Consider the following 23,942-nt stretch of genomic DNA (forward strand, 5'->3'; position numbering starts at 1 on the left):
GTTTATCACTTTCTGTGTAAATCAAATGCATGCAGCAGAGGCTTTAACACATTAGCTCATTTAATGCTCACATCAATCTTAGTGGGGTATTATGGTCGCCCCCCACTTAACAGATGAGGAAACTGGACCCCGCTGTGTTTTCCTGAGGAAACTGCTTCAGGCCACATTACTAGTAAGGAATGCAGCTGGGATTTGATCCATGTTCTCTCTGACTTGGAAAATCAGACCTAACAGACCATCACTGGCCACTGGTTTTGCTTCCTTTGCATTTCAGAGGGCCTCCAGACTGCAGGATACCTCACTGGACATTGTCTCCCTGAAGACCAATCTTCCAAGAGGCTCACTCAGCAAGAGAACTCAACTGAGTGTTTTGGAGATTTTCTTAGCAGTCATTGGATATATTTACAGCTGACACCTCGGTTTCCCCCCTTTTATCTCAGTGGATTATGGAGCATTATTGTGGGGGGAGTTTCTTCCCTAGGAAAACATTGCATTAGCCTAGAAGGTGACAGCTGTGGACATGTAGGCATGTTTTCCTGGGGACCAGTGTGGATGCCTAGGAAAGCTGTATATATTCACACTGCCCCTCGCCCTTTCTCTCCTCCCTACCTCTACTTGTCCTGTTTCATGTTGGGAGTGTGTGTGTGTGCGTGTGTGTGTGTGTGTGTGTGTTAAGGGAAAAGGAAAGTGTTTCTCCACCTTTTATTTCTGAGGTGATATTTCAGCAATTCTTGGCAACCTCAGAGCTGCCAGAATTCACAGGTAACTAACATAAAGCAACATCAACAGGAAAGGTGTAGTTGAATTTCCCATTTAATGGCTTGCTTTTTTTCTGTTTCACTTTCTTTTTTATGCAGATCCTCCCAAGCAAATTTCTCCTAAGGTTTCACCAGCAATGAAAAGGAAAGAAAAAATACTAGTTGAAGTTGTCAGACAAAAGTTCTAACATTAACCATACAAACAGATACTTTCAAACCCAGTTTCTCCTCTGAGTTGCCAACCACCTGCCTTAAATGCCAATCATGATGAGAACCTAGTAGTTTCATCTTTTTTCTCTTTTCCTTTCACGAGATGAGAAGAAGAAATCAGGGGGTTGGCTTGCTCCTGAGTTTGGGGACCAGTGTAAGCCAGTGGAGCAGAGGTTAGGAACAGGTTCTGTGCAGTGAATGCCAATGTGCAGCAGGCCCCTTGTGAACATTAGGTAACATATTTGATGCTAACAGCCCACGGGTTGTAGTCTTTGATAAGCCAGTTTACCCAGCAAATGGAAGTTCAGAAAGTTGAAGTCATTTGTGCACACTTACACAGCTGGTAAGGGACAGAGCTTAAGTGCAGAGCTGCTCTGGTGGATGTGGGGGCCTGCCCTTCCATGAAGGCACACTGCTCCCTGCAGGGCAGGCATATGTCACCAAGTGCAGGGACACTGCCCACCACCACAGGGACTCACTAGAGTAGCCCTGAATCACCCGCCTGAGGAATTCAGAAAATCCTGTAGGCATCTCATTTTTCCTGTTGATAAACCATATCTGTGGAGCAGTGGTCATAAAAGGTGTCACTCCCATTGTTATGCAAAGCAGACAAACTTGGTGTGTTCTGCTTTGCACATTGTTCTAGCCCAGCTCGTTTTCTGTGGCATGGAGAACTTTTTCCCTAATAAGGGTCACTGAGCCACATTAAAAATTAATCAGGAGCATTTTGAAAGAAAAATAGTGCATTGTGTGTGTTTTAAAGAGATATAAAAGTGTGGCTAGTTTTTAAAATAAGAACAGGAGTATAAAACACGACTAATTAGCTACAGTGCAACCAGTATGTCAAGGCAGCTGTGATTTCAGAGTGTTGAAAGTTGAAGGAGAGGGAAAAAGAGAGAGGGGGAGAAAAGAGGAGGGAAGGAGAAGTTAAATTTTTAAGGTGAAAATACATAATTAGCTTCTTAGAGTAGGATGAAGGAGAGAGTGGGTGAGGAGGGAGAGGGAAGGAGGGCAGAGCACCACTGGGTGTGATCCTGTGACCCCAGCCATGCAGGAGGCTGAGGCAGGAGGACCACAGTGCTGGGCCAGCCTGGGCAACTTAGCGAGACCCTCCCACCACATAAAAAATATTAAAAACAAAACAAACAAACAAACAAAACTGTGCCCATATTGAGAAATGAGAGAAGGGGGGGGGAGAGAGAGTGTAATGGAAAGGCTTTCTAAAGTGCACACTCCTTGGCCATGAGCCATGTCCTGTTCTGCTGGGCTGTTGCAAAAAGTAAAAGATATCTATTTTATGTCAAATAAATCGTGGTCATTTATTTTGCCTCACCAGGATGGAGAACATAATTTCAACTTCTCTTCAGTATCTGAAGGATTTGTTCTGTGTTTTACTGAGACATCTGAAGGGGTGCATTGATAGATGAAGTATAGCAGTTTAAGTGTATATATATATATATATATATATATATATATATATATATATATATAATCAGTTTATATGTATTTACTTACAAAAAAGTGATATTATTTGTGTATAGTTCATCAATAGTACCGATTAAGTTAATAGCAATACATCACTTTTATATATAAACACCCCTACTGGCTAAAAAAAATTAATGAAAAAAAAAAACTAAAGACTATAATAGAAATTAAGTCGAATATCATTTATTACTTAACAGGAATGGCCCAGTAAGGAGATGTTGTGATGAGGGATTTGAGCTATATGTACACTATTTAAGTAAAGAAGGGAAGCTACTGGAAACTTTTAGAAATCAACACTTACAGTATGAGATGTTAGCACACCTTCATCCAAAATGAGCAGGTCAAACAAAATACATTTGAAGGAGGTAGACAATGTGGAGGACATCTTGGCTCCAAATCTATATAGAAAGAGGCTGGTGTGGATAAGGGAGGCTTCATTCAGAGGCCACTTGCGGTGGTCATAGCAGGGGGAACCTTTCCTGCTGCTTGTAAGGGTTCCAGCCCTGTATGATTAAGGCCCACCCATTTGACCTTTGTTACCTCCTCACAGGCTCTGTCTCCAAATACTGTCACATCAGAAGTCACAGCTTCACATGTGAATTAGAGGGTGGGGGTGGGTGCAGTTCGGTTCACAGGGAATAAATACAGAAGTGAGGATTGACAGGCAAGATGAGGGAAGGACTGCATAGCAGAGGGAGGAGGGTGCAGAACAGAGGCCTGGGAGGGAGGCGTGGGAGGGGGCGCTGTGCTAACATTTTCTGCCTCATGACTGTAGATGCCCTGCAAGGCGTCAGTGGTTGGCCCACCTATTTCTAGTTTCCCTTTCTTTTCTTGGTACGTTCTGCTTTGCACTTAAAACCATCCCCCGATGCAGACCATACATAGGTCTTTGTCCATCTTTTCACCTGAGTTTTAACCTTGGTTTCCAGCTGCCTGGAGGAAATGTCCTCAACCACTGCATTAAATTTCTGGAGTCTAGAACTTGAAGTTATCACCTCCAGACAACTGGCTGCCACATGTGTTGTCTTGCTTGCCACTGGCACCTAAAATATTAGAGCGTGTGTGTGTGTTCTCCTGTCTTTTTAAAATAAACATATATATGTATGTGTGTGTGTATAATTAGAATTATACATAATAGTGCAATTCTTATGCACACTATATATCCATATTATTTGGTCACTCCTGTCTTTCAAACCTTGTTAGCATCAAGATGTACTGATTCTTCCCATTAAATATATCTTCTTTCCTTCTCTTTCTTCTTCTTCTACTGAAATGGCATTAGGCCAGTGCAATGTCATTGTTTTTTAAAGTGGTTTGTTCTTATTGTTAACTTATCACCTCTGATGTCTTGAACCCCAATTACAAAATCACTCTGCTTGAGAATCTAGCACAATTTCCCATCACACCTCTTAGCTTGGTCTTATGGGAATTCTAACACTTGTCTCACCAAGGTGTCTGTTCCCTCTTACTTTTGCCACATAACCAGCTGCCCCAGAACTTAAGGGACATAGAACGACCATTTGTCTGCTCGTAGATTCTGTGAATCAGGAATCTGGATTGAGCATCTGTGCTAACCATTGCTTTGTATGTCCATTTCCTGGGATCTCAAAGGAGAGGACTCTAAAGCTAGGGATGTGTGACTGGGGCCATCTGATGACATCTTTGTATATACATGTCTAACAACTGATTCTGGCACTATCTGCACACCTCCTTATGGCCTCTCCATGTGGTAACCACTGGACTGGTTTGAAATTCCTCACAGCATGGGAGCTAGGCTCCAGAGGGAGAATCATGAGAAAGCAGGGCATTTAGGATCAGAAGTTACAGAGTGTCACATCTACCATATTGTGTTGGCAGAGGAAGTGGCAAAGGTCTGCCCGGTCAGAGTCAAGGAGAAGGGCTATAAACCCAACTTCTTCAAGTTAAGAGTGTCCAGGCTACAGTTGAAAAAACAACATGGGTGATGGAGACACTGTGATAACAGATTAGTCCAACAATCTACCATGTTGTCCTGCCCAAATTCTGCCAAAGCAAATCTTTATTTCAACCAGTTGTTTCACATCTCTGCTCTCCAGGCTCATTCCCAGGCCCACGCTCTGACTCATGCTACCCCTGTTCTAGAATTGTCTGTGAGCCTCTTCTCTGTTGATCAGAAGCCTTGGAGTCCTTCAGGACTAACTCACTCCACAGATTGCCAACAACAGACTTGGTGGGAAAAGCAAAACTGTATCTCTGTTAATTTTGAGGTCTTCTTTGTCTCCATAGTTGGCATAATTTCAGAGGAGGCTATTTAAGTCAAAATAGACACTGACTTTATTTTCAAAATGTTGTATCTCTGGATTTTAGCTTTGTGGGAAGTCAATCTGCTTGCTCTTTGTTTGCAAGCGTAAAACTCTTCATTTTGTTTCCTGGGGAAAAGTGGTATCGTGGAATTTTTTTTTTTTTAATTTTTCACAATATACAGCTTGAGCAGATATTTCAGAATATATAATATTGCCATAAACACAGATGAAGGATAATAATCTTCCCAATTATTTAGGAGAGAGCAATAGTACTTCAGGTCACGGATATATCCACTAAGCTGAAATTGTCATTTAAATGGTGAACACTTAGGAGTGATAAGCTGGCATTTTATTTGGGATTCATGCCCAGGAATGAAATGGGTGTATTGTATTTGAATTTGCATCTGCTTAAATTTCATCATCATGATTCAAATTAGAGGCAGTCTTAACTATGCTACTTTAAACTACTTAGTAAGAAATAGAAATTAGATCCATATGTGCATAGGTAGGAATGGGAGTGTTATAAAATCTGTCAACTTGATTTTTCTCCATTTCCAAAGGCATAATTTTAGTCTTTGCTTAGTCTTATTTATGCATATTTTAGTAAATCTTCATTCAGTTGTCTTTATAGCTTTCTTGGATGCCCAGGAAAGAATCTAAGGTATGTGAGGGATCTGAACTGTGGAACTCCGTGCCCATGTGTGTGAAGTGAGTTACCTCTCGTTCTGTCACCCCAGGAGAACAGACTTCACAAACAGCTCTGTGCCCATTCTTGAGGTCTCTGTGTCTTTGTGGAAGAAAGAAGGGGACAATGTAGACATATACTAGGACTTTCCTCCTGTGACTCTGGTTTCCCAGGATCAGGTCCTCACCTTCTCCTCACACCCTCGCATGTCTTTTTATGATGCTGGGTCTCAGTTTGGTTCAACATCTCTTGTGACTCAGCTTTATAACTTCCAAAAAAGGTAGAGCCAGAATTTCTCCTTAAAACTTACACCACCAACGTGTAAATCAAACCTATTTATAGTTATGAGCTAGCATAGAAAAGAAAGAAGAGAAGAACAAGAGGGGAAAAAAGAGTTTAATTTAAGATCAAGATTGTTGTGTTGAGCTCAAAGAAGTTTCAGTGTGAGTCATTTGATTCATTTTTTGAATATGGGCATTGATGATGTTTTTCATGCTCATGGAAAAAAGGCGCTATCTAAGGATCTCAGTTCCTAGTTATACAAACTCAAAAGAAATGGCCATTTTGAGAAGTCACTCTATGGTTTGAGTGGGGACATTTTGTAGCCTGTCATTTGACTTACCATCTTTTACCAACTATTTGGATAGCAATTAGGCGTATACCTTATTTGTGAACAATCTAATACGTGTGTATAGAGGGTCTAAAGGGGTTTGGAAAAATGAAGAAAGGTTCGTATTATTATTTCTTTTCCAATTAATTGTCATACCATTGCTTTAAATGTGGCAGCCCTTTGCCTAAAGGTTAAAAAAAAATACAGAGCATGAAATTTGTAAATACAGCCAACATTCTACTTAAAACTAAGTTTATTGTATATTTTTTGACTTTCCAATCTCTTGCTTTATCAAGACACATTTTTAAAATTTCTTGCATAAAATTTGACAAAAAGAGCTAAAAAGTGAGGATCTGAAGAGTGTGCTAAGGGCTCACAGGATCATTCAGCTCAGGAAACGAGGAGCAGCACAATTAGGAAAGCCAGGCATGGTGTACATGACCCTTGGACAGGAACTGAGTGGAATCCCTTGGTGACCCTGCACGTTGAGCCTGGCCGTCATTGTTTCCAGGAAACGTGGCCCATGTTGTGTACTGGGCCGGAATTACGGAATGATCCCTCAGTTATGATGCACGTTGCCTGTAGGCGTATTTTTTTTAATCCTTGAGGGAATTTGGTCAATAATATGTAAACTACATTGGATTATTTTAGTTCCTTTTCTCTAAAGAGTTCAGAAGAGTGGAGGAACTGGGAGCTCCAGTTGACACCACCGTGGTGTCCCTAACCTGTGTGTTGTAACTAGGAATGAACCCAGATGGCAAAACCAAAGCATGCTTTCGGGAAGCAAACTGCATGTGCTTTCTTGGTCCAGAACATAATTATAGCTTGAGAGTGAAACAGTATTGAGTGCACAGTGACCTTAGAGTTCCAGGAACCTGAGGGCACAAGTGAACAATTTACAGTTTTAAATATTCTCTTTTCTTTCTTTCTTTCTTTTTTTTTTTTTTAAAGAAAGACTCTCCACAGGGAGTAGAAAACTATAAGTTTTGCTGTTGCTTTGATCTGGAGTTGTGCTGTATGCAAACACTACTGAAGGAATTAGTTTGAATGGTTCTTTGAACACACATGAATATTGTCTATCTTAAAAAGATTCATTGTTTTTATACCTATCTTACTGTTTAAGTCTAGGTAGATAGATGCACACACGTTGAAGAAGAGCTCAGTATTACTCTGTTCTGAACGACCTTGGGCTGGGGTGTGGCTTAGTGGTACAGCAAGTGTTTAGCAGGATCAAGGCCCTGGGTACCATCCTTGGCACCAAAAATAAGAACTAAAAATAATAATAAAAAAAATCTTGAACCTTGCAGACTTCTGTTTTGTCTTTTCTTGTATATTTACATTCTTTTCAGTGTTAGGGCTTCTTTTTATTTATTTTTTTTTCCAATAGATTTTGGAAGATAACAGTGTAACTCATTCAATAGGGAAATTTCACGAATCTAGAGTTTCCAAATATGAAACACAGAAGATCTGTCCCATGGTGAGATTGTGCAGTGCTGTCCTCTTATGTGCCCCGTCAAAGCCATGATCTTCAGCTGTTTCCATTGTGGACACGGAAGGTCCTGCCGCCTCATTTCTTTCCTTCTCTCTCTCAACTAAGCATAAGAAGTCCCCTCTTGAGCTCTCTTCCCTCCGAGTGCTTGCCGGGGAAGTTAAGCTCTGAGATGACATGGGGAGAGAGAGAAAAAATTACCTCGCTTAGAAAAGCAGCTCAAGTAACACCTAAAGGTCATTATTTCAATAACTGATTGGGCCGTGTGCAAAACATGAGGCTGTCTTGTCTCAGGATGTGCCTCGTCCTTTTCTAGAACTGAAGATGGTATCGCAGTCATGGCTGCCAGCATCTGATGGTGTCTGGGTCTGTACTCGTGGGGCCAACAGCGTGAAAGACTCTAGACAGAGCCACAGATGGACCCCTGGGGAAGGGAGTGCTTGCCTTAGAGTGGCCATTTGTTCAAGGGTCACATTTTAGAAATAAACTGCTGATCCTCTATAGGGACAATGGCATTGGGCCTGTGTCCAACAAACAGGCCACTCTATCCCTAGCCTGCTGCTCTTGTGGTAGCTCCTGCTGCCTTCACAGAGCTTCCTGAAGCCCATCTCCTCTCTTGTCCCTGTGCGTCTGGGCTGCTTCCCCTGTAGGATACATGGACTCCGCCATCTTAGTTACCTCCAATTACTGTCAGCCTGTCCTAAGGATTAACGCTAAAGCCCTCCATACAGTGAAGCGTAAGTTATAACTGCTGACACGATTTCCCCCTGCCCTTTCTCTCACAACTCTAATTAATATCCTCAGAGATTCATGTACAGACAGAAAAGGTGTGTGTGGGGGGGTTCAATTTTAGTCAAGCAGTTGAGTATTTCACAAGCTAGAACTTTTCCTAGATGTTCTTAAAAGAGGACAGATCTGAGATAAGTAGGGAATAAAAAATGAAGCTAATTAAGAAATTAGAAGACATGCTTCCAGCAGTCACAGTGCTGCATTTTGACAATGAAAAAGGAAGATCTAAATTGATTCCAGTGCCTGGTACTGGATCGGGGGTGGGGGTGGCAGGATGCAACTTCAGACTTGATGATGAACCCGGGGTTTTGCCTTATACTTGTCTTTCATAGCAAGAACGAAAAGTAAACAAAGCAGTCATCAATTAAATGAGCAGTCGGTGGTACAGGGAGTAGGGGAAGACAGATTTCAGAGATTACACAGAGAAGCAGTGGGATTTCAGGACATTATGGTGGGATTTGCAGCTAAGTCTTCCTGTCACAGTGGACTAACCTGACTTCTGTGGAAGAAGCTTTCCCATCCCCACACTGGGGAGAAGTGGATTGTTTAAAATATTATCTAAGTGTGACTGTTTGAATTAAGTTTTTTTTTGTCCCCTAGTTTTCAGCACAATGACCACTTGAGAGGGGCATCTGTTGGTTTTAAGCAATGGTTGTGGAGTCCTGACTGGCTTTTCTGTGTAACTCATACTCATGGAACAGGGCTGCCAATCATTGCCCTTTTCATTGCCATTTACTTGGAAGAGAACTGGAGGTCAGGGAGACTGGCAGTTTGTCCAACCTCTCACAGCTCTCTGACTCCAGGGCCTGAAGTTCTGATACACTGTTCTGATACTTGCACCAGGTAAGTGCCTCTGTGTGACAGCGTTGTCAGGAGGTGTTATTGGCCCCATTTTACAAACTGAGTAGACTGAGGCTCAGAGCAGATGCAGGGCCAGCAAGTAATAGTGTTTTAAAGTCAGATCTCTCTGACCCCCTTGCATAGCTCTCCCTCAGCCACTGTGGTGCTCAACAGATGTTGACCTAGTAACAGCAGAGGCAGCTGCAGCTGCATGGACTTCCATGGTACTGTGTGTGGAGCACTAATCTGAACACTTCACATACATTAACTCCCATGTGGTAAGGACTGTCTGCCTTTCATATCCGGTTCCATATCCCTGGATTTAACCAACCATGGATCCAAAATATTTGAAGTAAAATTGCATCTGTAATGAATGAGTACAGAATTTGTCTTATAATTATTCCCTAAGCAATACAGTTTTACAACTATCCACACAGCATTTACATCATATTAGGTATTATATGTAATCTAGAGACCTTTTAAAGGGTATGGGAGGATGTGGACTGGTTATATGCAAGCGCTACCCATTTTATCTAAGGGACTTGAGCACACGTGGATTGGGGTGCTCTCGGGGGTTCTGAAACAAACATCTGAGGACACCAACGGATGATTATATGCCTGTCATTCCCATTACTTTTCAGAATAGAAAATAGAAGCTCAGAGTTTAAATAACTTTGCATAAGGTCACATGACTCTTCCAGGCAAAACTGGAATTTTAGGCCCAGGCAGTCCTAGTCTGTCCATGGATCACTATGTATTATCCTCAGAAAAATGAAAATGAAAACAAAAATATAAAAGAAGCCTAGGACTTTCTTAGATGTTTTCGTGGGCTAATATTGTTCAGAATAAAACAGCACTTAATTTGATCTTTGCAAATCTGGTAGGATTTGTTGAATGCAAGTAGCTGGGTTTGGGAAAGCAGAAAGCCAACTTTCTTAGCCAAGACTGGACCTCTCCAAGCAATCTTCACACTAAGGATGCAGCTGAGTACTCCTTATCACATTTTCCAGCGAATGGGGCACATCCATTAACAAACTGCCTCCATTAGAACTGGACAGAACTGAGACAAGGAAACCACATTAAATACCATTATCTCACCCAAAGCCAGTACTGAGTTTTACTGAGCTCTTTTGCATGTGAAATGGAAAAAAGACTTTTTATGAACCTATCTTTAAGCCTAATATTTCTTCTTAAAACAGCTAGAATCTCCTGCGATTCTGAAAGCAAGCCTAGTACTTGAGTAATATGGGCTACAGTGAAATCTCAGTTCCTTTTGCAGGAAAGATGCATTTAAAATGCAGCCTCTCCCCTCCCCCAGTACAGCTTTTCAAAACCCCACAATGTCTTCTGAGATCTTAACAGTGAGGAGGATACAGAAAGGACTCCGGTTTGGGTTTGTTCTATGCATTGAAGTCCCTGTTGGTCTAGGACTAACCTGTCACTCTTCACAGTGCACCATCCGCCCAGGGAACAGTCAGGCACAAGCACCTTGTGGTTGCACTGGGTCTCACTGTGGAAAAGGATAAATTCCCAGAGCATCAGTTTATGCCACTTGTACTGCCTCTTCTGTTTCAGAGTATGATGAAATTTTATTAAAAAAAAAGAGAGAGAGAAGACTGTTGATTCCCTTGAGAATCCGATTTCAAGAAAAAAAATGATTCATTTCTTTTCCTGATCAAAATCTCAGACACTGATGCAGACAACAGCTGCTGGGTTTTTGTTTGTTTTGTTTTAGAGCTGCTGTTAGAAAACATCCAGGACTTTATAATTAGGAAACAACTTCACGGTTAGGGAAACAACTTAGATTCTGATCAAAGAAGCAGGACAAAGCTCCAAGCAAAGGGCATCGGTGGCCAGTCCTCTCGGGCCTCGGAGGTGGCCTGCAGTCTGCCCTCTGCATGGCGCCAGGCCAGTGCAAGCAGAATCTCTACAAGTGCAGAATTCTGGTATGTGGAGGGATGACAGCCTGGCTGCTCACTTACCCCAGGACAGGAAACATAAGGAAAAGAGCCTGGAATCGTCCTCACTAAACAGTGGAGACTCTTGTTTTCTTGGGTCTCGTTCTTACTTCCACTGCCAGGAGGGGTCCCTTTCAGCTCCCCATTCTTTTATTATATTTGCAAAAGAATTGTTTAGCATGTTTTTTAATTCGCATACAGTCATCTTCACTTCTTTCTCTGCATCAGCCTGTGGGTTTTGATAAGAGCCACCGTGCCATCATCAAGATCCAGAATCCTTTCGTCACCCCCAAATTCTCTTGTGAGGCCCCTTTGTAGTCTCATCCTCCAGCTAACTCCATCCTACCCTGGATGTGCTCTCGGTCCCTGTTGTTTTGCCTTCTCCTGGGATGTCATAGAGAGGGGATCATATGGTGTGTAACCTTTTCCTTCTGGCTCCTTAGCAGAAGGCATTTGCGGTTCTTCTGCGTTGTGCGTATCCAGAGTTCACCACAGATGGTATTCCTCTGCATGTGCCCTTGATTATGCGTTCACTCAGCTGAAGACATTTGGGTCCATTCCATTTTGGGGTGATTGCAAATAAATCTACTGTAATCATTTATGTATAGGGTTTTGCATGGACATGTTTTCATGTATTTGGGGTCCCCTCTTGGTTTGGATATGATTCCTTGATTTCTGTCACCCTTTTTTGCCTTTTGTCCCTTAGATTAATGAAAAGGAAGTGCAGTGAGTACAGCCAGGATGACACAGGCTCAGACCAGGTGACTTTTCTTAGGGTCAACACCTGCTGACTCTCAAGCTAAACCCTTAGACTTAAATTTGGGGGTTTGAGAAGCAAGCATTACATTTCCTTTACCATCAGGTGATGGAATCAGAGATTTCCATCCTTCAGGAGCATCTTGACCTTGGGAGGACTGAAAATTACTAGCATATGAATGTACGAAATATTTTAAAATAAGGAAATAAAATTATTTCATATTTACAATCTGAAATCTTCTTATAAATGATATCTGTGTATATGGGCAATTCGTTTTTATTGAGAGACTACAATTTAAGTTCTCAAAAAGGCCAGCACATCAATCTGATAGAGGTTTCAAAGCTTATGGTATAGGGATCCTCAGGAAGGAAACATCCTAATCTATCCATAAGCAGGTGCTGGGATTTAACAGATGAACACCTGCAGGTGGAAGAATAGACAAAGAAAAGCAAAAACCCAGTTTGAAGCCAGGACAGAAAAATGCACACAGAGAAGGTGGGGAGCCAGGCCCCCACTGACTGGTCAAATCAAATCCGATTTGTGCTTATTTCAGTCTGTGGCCTAATCGTATTCTCCAGGTCAAGGAAGAGATAACAGGCCACTGTTTTAAGAGAAAATGAAAAGGAAAGCTGAACATGACTGATTTAGTTGCTTGCTATTTTTAAAAAAGCAATTTTAATGCAAAAATGAGAAGTTGGCCTGACTAAAGGGTTGTACAGAGGAGAAATGTGTTTGGAGCAGATGACAAATGGCACAGGTCATTAGAGCAAAGCATGCAAAGTCTGAAAGGATCTGGAAATTATTCAGCTTGGGCATTTCAACTTTTCATTTAGAAAATATTTTTATACACTTTTAGAAAACTTTAGGGAAGTCTTTAAAGAGTAATTCCTACTTGCAGTGGTATTAGAGCTATATCGTCTTCTAGTGGATGTCATGTCCTGATTATTTTATTTTAATTGATACATAATAATTGTACATGTTTATGGGACCTATTCTTTGTATTTCAGTACCCATATACCATGTGTAATGATAAAATCAGGGTAATTAGGTGATCCATCACTTCAAATATTTACCAGTCCTCTGATTACAAGGAGCATTAAAGTCCTTTTTCTAGCTGTTTTGAAATATATGATAAATTATTAACAGTGTCACCCTACTGTGCTTTCAAGTGCTAGATCTTATTCCTCCTGTCCATCCGTGATCCTGTACCCCTTAATCACCCTCTCTGCACTTCTCCCACCCTGCTTCTCTCCAACCTCTGGTAACTACCCTTCTGTTCTCTGCTTCTATGAAATCCCCATGTGCCGCTTCTGCATCTGAGTGAACATTTGTCTTTCTGGGCCTGGTGTTTTTCACTTCATATAATGTTCTCCAGGCTCTTCCATGATAGCACGACAAGAATTCATTGTATTTTAGGAATGGAGAATTTTCCATTGTGTTTACAGATCACATTTTCCTTTTATCCATTCATCCTCATACATTTTTATCAAAACACTCAGCCGAATAATTTCATCATTTCTCTGTCAGAGCTAAAAATTGTTTTAAAAGAAAATATTCTTATGCTAGAGATTTTTCCATCAAGCCTCACTTAGTAAAAATTAAGAAGGAATGACAAAGCAAACTTTTTCAAGTATAAGGAATGGAATAACTTGAAACACCCATCAGAAAAAATTTAAAGTCCTTTATTATTATTATTATTATTATTATTATTATTATTATTTTGTGGTGCTGGGGATTGAACCCAAGGCCTTGTGCATGCAAGGCAAGCATTCTACCAACTGAGCTATATTCCCAGCTCCCTTAAAGTCCTATTTTAATTTTAATTAGATGCATTTCAAAATCATATAGAAAAGCCATAAATTATGACAAATATAAAAACTGTAGTAGAGGAAAAGTAAAACTAAAGAGATTTTTCTATTTAATTTACCATAAAGGAGCAAAATAGAGGAAAATAGAGTCATATTTTTTTGTTTTTTGTTTTTTTGCATTACAGTTCTTTGAATCTTTAATCAATAAATTGGGATTAGAGGATATAATTCCAATTAGTAAACATAACAGTGGATATTAGCCATACCCTCAAATTTTTAGCTTCCTAGTGCTTAATTTTGAGAGTGACCTCAAGGTGGACTTCCCAGGTTGGCCGACTTTGGGATAGCTCAGAAGTCAGCAGAGTCTGGCTCGCTCTGAGGGCCACATCTGGCCCACTGTTTGTTCTCATTAATAAAGTTTTATTGGTATATGGCCACACCCATTGCTTCGTCTGCTTTCACGTGTAGTGCCTGGTTGGATAGTGGTGACAGATAATATGCCCTAGTGTCTGCCCTCTGACTCTCAAGACAGAGCCTGCCCATTTGCTGTGAAATCCACACGTTCCCATTTTGGTGGCCTTGGTCTAGATTAAGTTCCAGGAGCCAAGGCCCTGATTCCATCCAAAAAGACTGAATCACACTAACAAAACTCTTAGGACCCTATATTTAAAACAAAAGAGCTACACTTTGATATTTTACAGCCAGAAATTTCGCTGCCAAGGGAAACAGAATAGGTATTACTCTAGTTAGTGGTTTCCATTCACTAAACAAATGGTGTTTCGGAGGTTGTTTGGATAGGAGAACGCAAGGGGTTAACTGGAGAAGGCCAGTCTTGGTCTCCTTGCCTTGCCAGTTCGCTCTCAGCATGGGGAGCATTCCCTTGGCAGCTGGTGTCTGGGAAGGTCTGGTGGTGGGAGGCACTGATGCCAGGTAGGAGACTGGGTGTGTTTCTCCCTTTCTGCTTTGGGTGGCATCTCTGGGGCAGCTGTCCTTATCTTCTTTAGTCTAGATCCCATGGCATAGCCTGTACCTACTCTCTCCTTTAATTCCTCTGGTCCTCCAGTGGGGGAAGTACCTCAAACTGGTACTAATCTCTAGGTTGCCTCAAACTCTTCTCTTTGGATTTTCCACCCAGTGAATCAATTTTTTTGTTGTTGAGAAATAATTGGAGTGGTTTTTCCCATGTGACCTAGACTGATAAGTGGCATCAAGCCCTCTTGATGTCCAAAGTAATTCTGGAGTGCCCTTCCATCTTCTTGCTCTCAGAATTCCCCTTTCCCCAGCTGCATGGCATGTCTGTCCTCTCACTGTCACTAGCTTCAGTGATGTTACACAACTGGCAAAGCCAGGCTTGTGTGCCAGTCATTGTGAATGTGGTGCCAAAGCTCAATTCTCTCGTCATGGGCTATTGCTTAATATCAGTCACTTCTAAGGTTAATATATTTTCTTCACCATGTATTCTTGTTTAAAGAGTTCTCAATATGCAAGATCAGTAGTTATCTTACACTGTGTTCGGGCCCCCATGTCATTAGCTACACCTTCCTCCATTGCCTTCAAACTACTACTACTGTATTCTTCTATTTGTCCTAAAGTCCAGGAAGAGGAGAGTCTCAGGAATGATCCTCCATTTCAGGAATCTTCTCGTTGCCTGGCTGCTGGCCGAGTGCTGCAGCCACCAGATCTGTAAGTCCCCCCCCCCATCCATTTCTAGAACCCTGACCCTACTCTCCCTTAGCCTGAGCAATCCTGTTTCCCTGGATATCTTAGCTAAGACTTTTTCCCCCATTATCGTCACTCTCCTTTATAGCCAGGATTACAGAGCTGGCCAGGCACAAGAACAAGAGTCACATGGAATTTCAATGTAAAACTTTACACTTCCCTGCCATTTCCTCCTTGGTTTACTCACTGAACATAATATTTTAGTTGGTCTCTTTGATCAATTTAGCACTCTAGGGGATAAATTTGAAAAACAGTAATGAGAAGTATTGTGAGTAATTGGTAATAATGAATTACACTGTCCTTTTTCTTTCTAGAGTCCCTTCTGCCCACATTATCTCATTTTGTTTTGATCCTCCATGAAGTGGGTGGGGAACACTATTGCTGTTATAAAGGTTAAGAAGTGGAAGCACAAGAATCTCAAATGGGAAGGGTTGGTCTTCAGGCATTTGGCCCCAGGGACAAGGTCTGTATCTAGACCTTTATTGCAGGTTGGATTCCGAGTATGGGCAGCCCTTTTACCAGACCTGGTGAACATTGCACATGAACATCAGTACCGTGAACCACACGATGCCCGGATTCTGTTTCTGGGGAGTAGAGATGTGGAACCCCTGTGTTATGTTTCCTCTAGGGATGGCTTACCTACAAAGTGTAGTGATTTAGAAGGATAAAGAACAATTGTTTTAAATAGGGAAGCCCTTTTGCTTTGGGTTTGACTCTTACAGGTGATCCGATCAATGCAAGGAGGAGCCAGACGAAATATAGTGCACTTCTATTTGTAGATTTTAGCAGTGCATCAAGTAAAAGGGAGACTGAGAACTGAAATTACTTTGAACAAGGATGGGAAATTAAATAGGTACTTTACACCTGTCTGTCTATATTATAATTCATGATTTAAAAATGTTTAAATAGGATATGGGGGTGTAGTCAGCCGTGTAAAATTCTTACTTAGCATGCATGAGGCCCTGGGTTTGAACCCCAGTGCTGCAAAAATAAATAAACAAATAAATAAATAAAATGTATGATCCAAAACGATTTTAAAATGCAATTATATATGTAATTACCTCATTATATGCTTCTTGATGGTGTGAGGATGTTTATACTGTCACATCACTTGATATTATAGTTAGAATGTTCCACAAAAACAAAGTGGGGGAGATAAGATAAATTTTAAATTCACACGTCAGTCTTCCTTTCCTTTTAGTTCCACTGAAAGCACACATGCCCACACCGCAGAATACCACAGAAATGGAAATTAGGAGATACTCAGTGTGCCATTCTTATCATGTGGCCACCTGTAATAACTCTGTAGAGACCTTCAGCCACAATTGAGGTTCATGAAGATTCAGTTTCTGTTTTTCAGAAGTGGCCAGTGAGTAGCACAAAATATCATCCTTTCATAATACCTGTCCCTTCATAAGGTCAAGCAAACCATCCCATCGGTTTCTGAGATACTTCGTGTGGATGTGGCTGGGAAAGGCGCTCAGTTCTAGTGCCCCGAGACCACCTAGCCCCTTGTGGGCTCTCTCAGCAATGGCAGCTGCATCACCTCTCAGCTTGTTAACAGCATAAAGTCTCAGGCCTAGAACCTACTGAATCTGCCTTTGAGCCAAGCATGGTGGTGCACACCTGGAATCCCAGTGGCTCAGAAGAATGAGGCAGGAGGATCGTAAGTTCAAAGCCAGTCTCAGCAACCTAGTGAGACCCTGTCTCTAAATTTATATATATTATGTAAAGGGAGGAGGGCTGGGGATGTCACTGATTAAGTTCCTCTGGGTTCAATCACTGGTACCAAAGACAAACAAACAAACAAACAACAACAAAAAACCCAGAACCTTCTTTTGAGAAAATCCCCCGGCAGGAAACAATATTGACCAAATTATATTGTTATATCATGTGTATGCACAGATATATAATGGCAAATCCCACTGTTGTGTACAATACATTATTAAAAAATAAAATGACAAAAAAAGAAACAAAAAATCACTAAGGAAATAAAGGAATAGGGAAAGAATCTAGAGTTAAGTGAAACAGGTCCACAGTTCAGGAAACCCCTCTGAGGTGCAATCTGAACCCATCTTATTTGTTCAATTCACAGCAGAGCCCTGACCCTTCCCACATTGTAACAAGTGCTGCCTAGAAAGGACATAAAGGGGAACAGGAAGGGACATAGAGGAGCAGTTGGACATGACAGTCTATCTCTTAACAATCCCAACAAATTGGAAATACAACAGAAGGTTATGTAGGAGGAAGACTCAAACTTTTCCTCCTGTTCATCAAAGGGAGGCAAAGACTGTGGAAAGAGTTCAACACAGCTGGGCACAGTGACACATGCCTGTAACCCAGCAGCTTAGAAGGCTGAGGCAGGAGGATTGCAAATTCAAGGCCAGCCTCAGTGACTTAGCAAGAGCCTCAGAAACTTGAGACCCTGTCTCAAAATCAGAAATAAAAAGGGCTGGGAGTATGACTCAGTGGTAAAGTGCCCCTGGTTAAATCCCTTGTAACACACACACACACACACACACACACACACACACAAGAATTAAGTTGGGCATTACGTGATACCCCATAAATACATACCACTTTTATGCTTTTACTTATCAATTAAAAAAAAAATTTAAAGTCCTCAAGGGTAAATAAATGAAACTGGGAACACTGACTAATTTTCTTATTCTCTTTTAAAAAGACCACAAAATTTACTAGACATAACTGGGGACGGACACACACACACACACACACACACACACACTGTATAATTGTTTGCCCAATCTCACTGTTGAAACTTGCTATATAATTTGAGTGATAGATGCCAATTTAGTACTAAGAAGAGTGTATCTTGTCCCTTCCCAAATTACATAAAAAGATATTTAATATATGAATTTTTCTACAGAGACACTTAAGTTTTACCTGTATTCTTAGGTTATATCAGCACTCTAATATTATGCTTCATCTCTGGGCTTTTTAAGAGACGTTGCCAATCTTAGCATAAAAGACTTTAATAAGAAAAAATCACCTCTGTGAACTTAAAAATGGAAACCTAAGCAAGGAGTTCTGAGACTACCTTTTAGTAATTCAATCAAGTCCTTTAGCAAATAAATGTATAATTACGTGGTAAATTGATTGATTAAAAAGCACAGTCTAGATAGAACATTAGCAACAAAGAATTTTTTTCTTTAACAGTGGGCCATTGTATGCTCTGAATGAATCAACCAAGGTATCTTTGAATGTGAGCAAGACAAGTTGCTCAGTGCTTAGCTTGGGTCTTTCTTGCTCTTGCACATTGGTCTGGCTTTTCTGCTCTGTTGGCATACACAGCCACAGCCTGGACTCAGTAGATCCAAGAAACAGCCCAGCGACTCATTCATTGCAAGAGCTAATAAAGCCAATCTATTTGGAGTCCACTAACCCAGCAGTGGAGATGCTTTGGCTCATCTGATCTGCAGCTTCTCTGTTATTCTTGAAGAAAATGTTGACTTAAGAGTGCTAATAACCTAAGGATGATTTACATATTTTTAGAAAGGGTAATTTTTAGATAATATTAATTACTCCATACGCATTATTTTTAGATAGGATAAACAAGTTGGTATTCAAGCAACAGGTTGTTTTATCTTTTATTAAAGCAATAAAAATATTAAAGCAATTCCACATACAGATTCCACATATATATACATGAAGCAATCCTTGATGTATATGCAAGTAATTAACCTGAAGTTCTTTAAAAATGTAGGCATACTGTGGGTATGCATTATTAATAATTCAGACTTTACACTAATTTACATGGAGGTCAATAAATATTCTACATTTTTTATATTTTGTGGTTTATATATTTTGTGTTTGGAAGAAAAATCTGCTTTGAAAAACTTGTAAAACTACTGTTGGGCAGAGTTGATATCACAGGTTGTTTTTTTTTTTTAGTTTCACAAATCTCCATAGAACAACACTTACCAAGGTGCTATAGTTCTGTGCTTAGAAAAATTCAGAATGTATATGCTTGATGTAAATTTTTTGGTATGAATTCTCGACATAGATAACTGGTTCAGTATCAAGACATATTTGGAGCTGTGTTCAAAATATTTTAGAAGTGTGAACAAACTGAAGAATTACATGACAGAGGCATTGGCATCTCTTTTTCCGATTAGGCCTCAGGGTCTGAATTTCTATTTCCTTTTTTACTGAAAGTCGGTGACACTTTTGACACCGTCTCCACAGAAAGAAAACTCTGGCACTGCTCAAAAAATAAACTGACTTTTTAGACCATGGAGATATGGGTTTCTGAAGATAAAGCATAACTGTCCAAAGTTAAAATTACTGAGGAATGGGTTAATTTCTTTGCACATCCACTGAACAAATAATGGATTTTAGCAATTGCACCCTGTGTCACTGTTCTTGCATCCAGAGGCGAAGGGTCAGAAGGAGGAAGACATTAACAGTAGGAGGAAGAAGTTCATGCCGATTCATCCCTCTGCAAATTGAACACCCTTGGATCCGATGAATAAAATCACAGTGAGAGGGAAGGGTTAGAAGGCATTGAGAATGAAAGGTCTGGGGAGATGAAACCACCCACGCAGAGAGAATGCCTGCAGTTTGGCATCTCATCGTGAACAGCTTCAGCAGAGAGGCCTTTTCTGAGATGGCTGTATGAGGATCTGAGATTCCAGCCTGTTTCAACATCAGAGGAGCTGGGTATGCTAATTCCACATCCCCTGTATGTGAGGCATCATATGCATGCTGGATGATTTCAAGTGGTAAGAAGGAGGTCAACTAATTTGAGGGCCTGGATGTTTGATAGACCTGGAGAGGTCAGTATCGACATAGGAGCCCAGTGGTCTGGAGGACATTGAGGTCAGTTTTTACAATTTTTGACCACACAGGCAAAGATATTATCATTATTAAATTGTTGAGTCCAGTGTATCTGCAAAGAGTGAATTATAATGAATTTCTTAACTTGTATATCACCAATTTATTGTCTTTTTAAATCCCTTTTAACATTTTTAATGTTTTTAAATTTTAGCCTCTTAATATTTACAAAAACTGTATGTATATATCATGTACAATATGATGGTTTGAAATACATATATGTACACACACATATATAAACATGTGTATACATACATAGTGTGAATTGACTAATATAGCTAGTTAACATATTCAGTACATTACCACTCCTTAGATGGTAGTAAACCAGGACAGAAAGGTTCATTGCTGAGACTAGAGAACCAAGTTGACCTGGAGACACTGAGCCTTCTGATGTGCACGGAACTGAATTGTCAGCCTATTGACCTTGCAGCTTATAAAGCCACATCACATGCCAGACCCTTAGCCTTGCCTTTAATTCAACCAACAATGCTTCAGGACACTAACCACCCCACCTTTATTGATCTACTTCTTTATGGCTTCTACTCATGGTCATTGTTACTGTTTGGTCTTTTTGTGTTATTGGGTTTTTAATATGAGCATATTATATAATTATATATTATATAATGTCAGTATTTTTTTTTAGTTTTTAATGAAAGAAAGCCAAGCCATGTACCAGGCATTCTATCCATAACCCTTGGCCTCAGAGCATTCACAGCTGTAAGCCAAAGGGGAAACATACTTATAGGCCATACTGGTGAAGCTTTTCCTAGTGCCTACCATATATCAGACATAGTAGTATGAAAATTGTTATTTAGTCCACAAGGTTCAAATCCAGCCCCTGCCACTTCTTAGCTATGTGGCCTTGGTGTTAGGGGTTATAAAATGAGGAGATTAATAGAATTTTACTCATAGGGATGTTGCAGTTCATAGGACTAGTTAAGGTAGGCTAAGTGCTTAGAATAGTGGTGAATACACAGCAAGTGTTCAATATATATTTCATGATTATTGAGTAGAGCTTTAAAAGTAAGATGAAAAAATAAGGAAATGTCAAACTTTTTTGATTCAATCAGGGAGTCTGGGATTGTTTATTTTTTCTTTGATCGAATCTGTTTATTAGTTGTTTACGACGTTTTGCAATTGATTCATTATGAAATGGTTCTTAGAGTTCAATAAGTAGAAGAGCCTAAGGCCAAGGCTTTGGACTAGACAAAGGGTCTGACTTTTGGATACTTAACTATTGTGTTTATAAGCCCCTAACCATCATCAATACCTGTGAGCACATATACACACATGCTGAACTGTGAGTGTGGGAATTCCTGCAGAGGGGTCTTTTATCCAGAGTTTAGCATGACAGTTTATCCAGAGTTATGTTTTGAGGGATCTGTTTATTATACACATAATACCAGGTTTTTTCAGATCCTTTTGAAGAGCTAAAATAAAACAATGTCCACCCTAAACAAACACCTTCCCATGTGGCTAGTCTGTATCACAATCTTTCCAAAAAGCAATTTGCTTGTATTTTTATTAAGAACCTTAAAAGGGACTTATACACCTTGTCCTACAAGTTTAACTTTTGAGACACTAGTATAAGGAAGTAGTAACTTTAGCACAAAGACATGTATGTCTGTACTTGTTTATTAAAAAAGTATATATTTTCACAAAGCTAAATAAATAGCTGTAAGAACATAGGGGAAGATGAGTAAATAAAACTTAGATGCTTCAGTATGATAGTTCGACTTGAAATCCATATCCTTTGGGGAAGCAATTTCCAAATTTTGAAATTTGGTTTAATTATCCCAATTAAGGTAGATAGCATCTATTTAATTCAGATCTTTTTTGTGAGTAGGTGGAATATGCTATAAATAAATTACTTTCCTAATGACTCATTTAATATAATGTTTGTATATGAAAGCTTATGAATACTTATGAGTCATTAAAATTGTTTTTAAAAGATTTTCAAACAATAAACATAACGTTATAGGAAATGTTGTATGAAATAAACAGAATACAAAATTGTCTTTAAGGTAGAATCTCAAGGATCTAAAGACGCCCAGGAACTGGAGGGGCTGGCCGGCTGCCACCCTGTTAGAGGTGCCCCTGAATAGTGATGTCTGAGGGAGGTTTCTCTCGAGACACATCCTTCACACGCACTGTGCACACTTGTTTTCTTGTGCATGCACACATATATTTGTGTATAAGTGTGTGTATTTTCCACATTGTAAAGAAACTTGAAATAATTCTATACAAAGACTTGAAAAACTTATCATTTGATAACATTTGAGAAGTGGATTTGAATATAGTTTTTTTAACTTGCATATTATTTATTACCCTTGGCACAGTAGATAGCATTTTCTCGTTTCATTTTAATAAGTTTGCTTTTCTGCTCTAGCATAAAAGTGAGCCTTCCATTCTTCGAACCTTAAGAAACCAAAAGTTAACAGCTACAGATTGTTTCAGGAGGATAGTGTACTTTTAATAACTCTGCTTTAAATTCCACCTTTCATTAACTTATCAGATTTATTTCCTTCCTTTAAATATTTTAATAGGTTTCAAAGTCTATGTAGTTTGGGGAGGCAGTTGTGAATTTTGACTTACTTATATCCATTGAGGTAGATTCTGCTTAATTCATATCTTTTTGTAGGTAGGTAGAATATGCTATAATTAATTTGCTCATGGCTCATGAATAAAATATTTCCAATGTTGTATTTTTATGGGCATATTATTTCTTAGGTGTTATATGTAGTTGCCACCATGATCTCTAGGCAGAGTGAGCCTAAATTTTCCAGGCTTCCTTTGAAGCATCTGTAAGAATTTATTGACATTATTCTTTGACAGGCTATAATTGAGTTTCTCTAAGACAAGTCAGATTTTTATAGTGAATTTGATGGTACTTTATCACTTTGTGGATTGTGTTCATTTCTTCCGTCTTTTTAGAGATACAGTGTTACATTTTGTGTGTGTGTGTGTGTGTGTGTGTGTGTGTACCATGCTGGAATTAAATAATGCATATTGCTTGTCTCATTATTTTTAAGATTTTTTTTCTGTTGTTCCCGTATAAAATTTTCAGGTGAATTGCCTGAACCTTCTATTTTATAGTGAAAGCTAAAATTCTTACTAGTTAATTCAAGAGTAACTTTTAAGAGTGTTAGAAAAATTTACTGCCCCAAATAGGGAGCTGCCATTGGGGTTAACTATAAAGAGAAATGTTGGGAATTGGGCCGGAGGATAAAACCATTGAACTTCTGATGAAAGCCACGTCCTAATAGATGTTATGTGTGAAACAAAAGCAGATCAGCAAGAGGATGCCCCACTGAAAAACTGATTAGAGAGGGTAAACACTTTCTTTAAACCTAGTATGTGTAGACTTTGTGGAAAATAGATACATATGGGACAAGAAATCAAAGGATGATAGAATCAAAGGCAGGCGGACAAAGGAGACTTGCCACATTGACTGTGTTGTTGGTGACCAACCAGATCCCATCAGAAAAGGGACCTCTGAGAAGAAACAGGAACTGCAGGAAACACTGTCGGGCAGATGTCTGGAGAAGGGTGATGCGTTTAAAGCAGAGAGTAGAAGAAGAAATCATAGGATGCAGGTAGGGCAAAATGTTCCCCGTTTCCCTGAAAACACTGTAAAGAGACTTAGAGTGAGATGACTGTCCTCTCCGGGTCATTAAACATGACATTGTTTGGTTGTC

General features: G+C 39.9%; 1 protein-coding gene across 1 annotated transcript in view; it reads left to right on the forward strand.

Annotated features, from left to right (window-relative positions):
• Positions 1-23,942, forward strand: part of Rnf150 (ring finger protein 150) — a 215,053-nt gene that overhangs the window by 35,623 nt on the left and 155,488 nt on the right. The gene's annotated exons all lie outside the window — the stretch shown is intronic.

Source organism: Marmota flaviventris, chromosome 7 (genome assembly GCF_047511675.1).
Source record: "Marmota flaviventris isolate mMarFla1 chromosome 7, mMarFla1.hap1, whole genome shotgun sequence".
Lineage (NCBI taxonomy): Eukaryota > Metazoa > Chordata > Mammalia > Rodentia > Sciuridae > Marmota > Marmota flaviventris.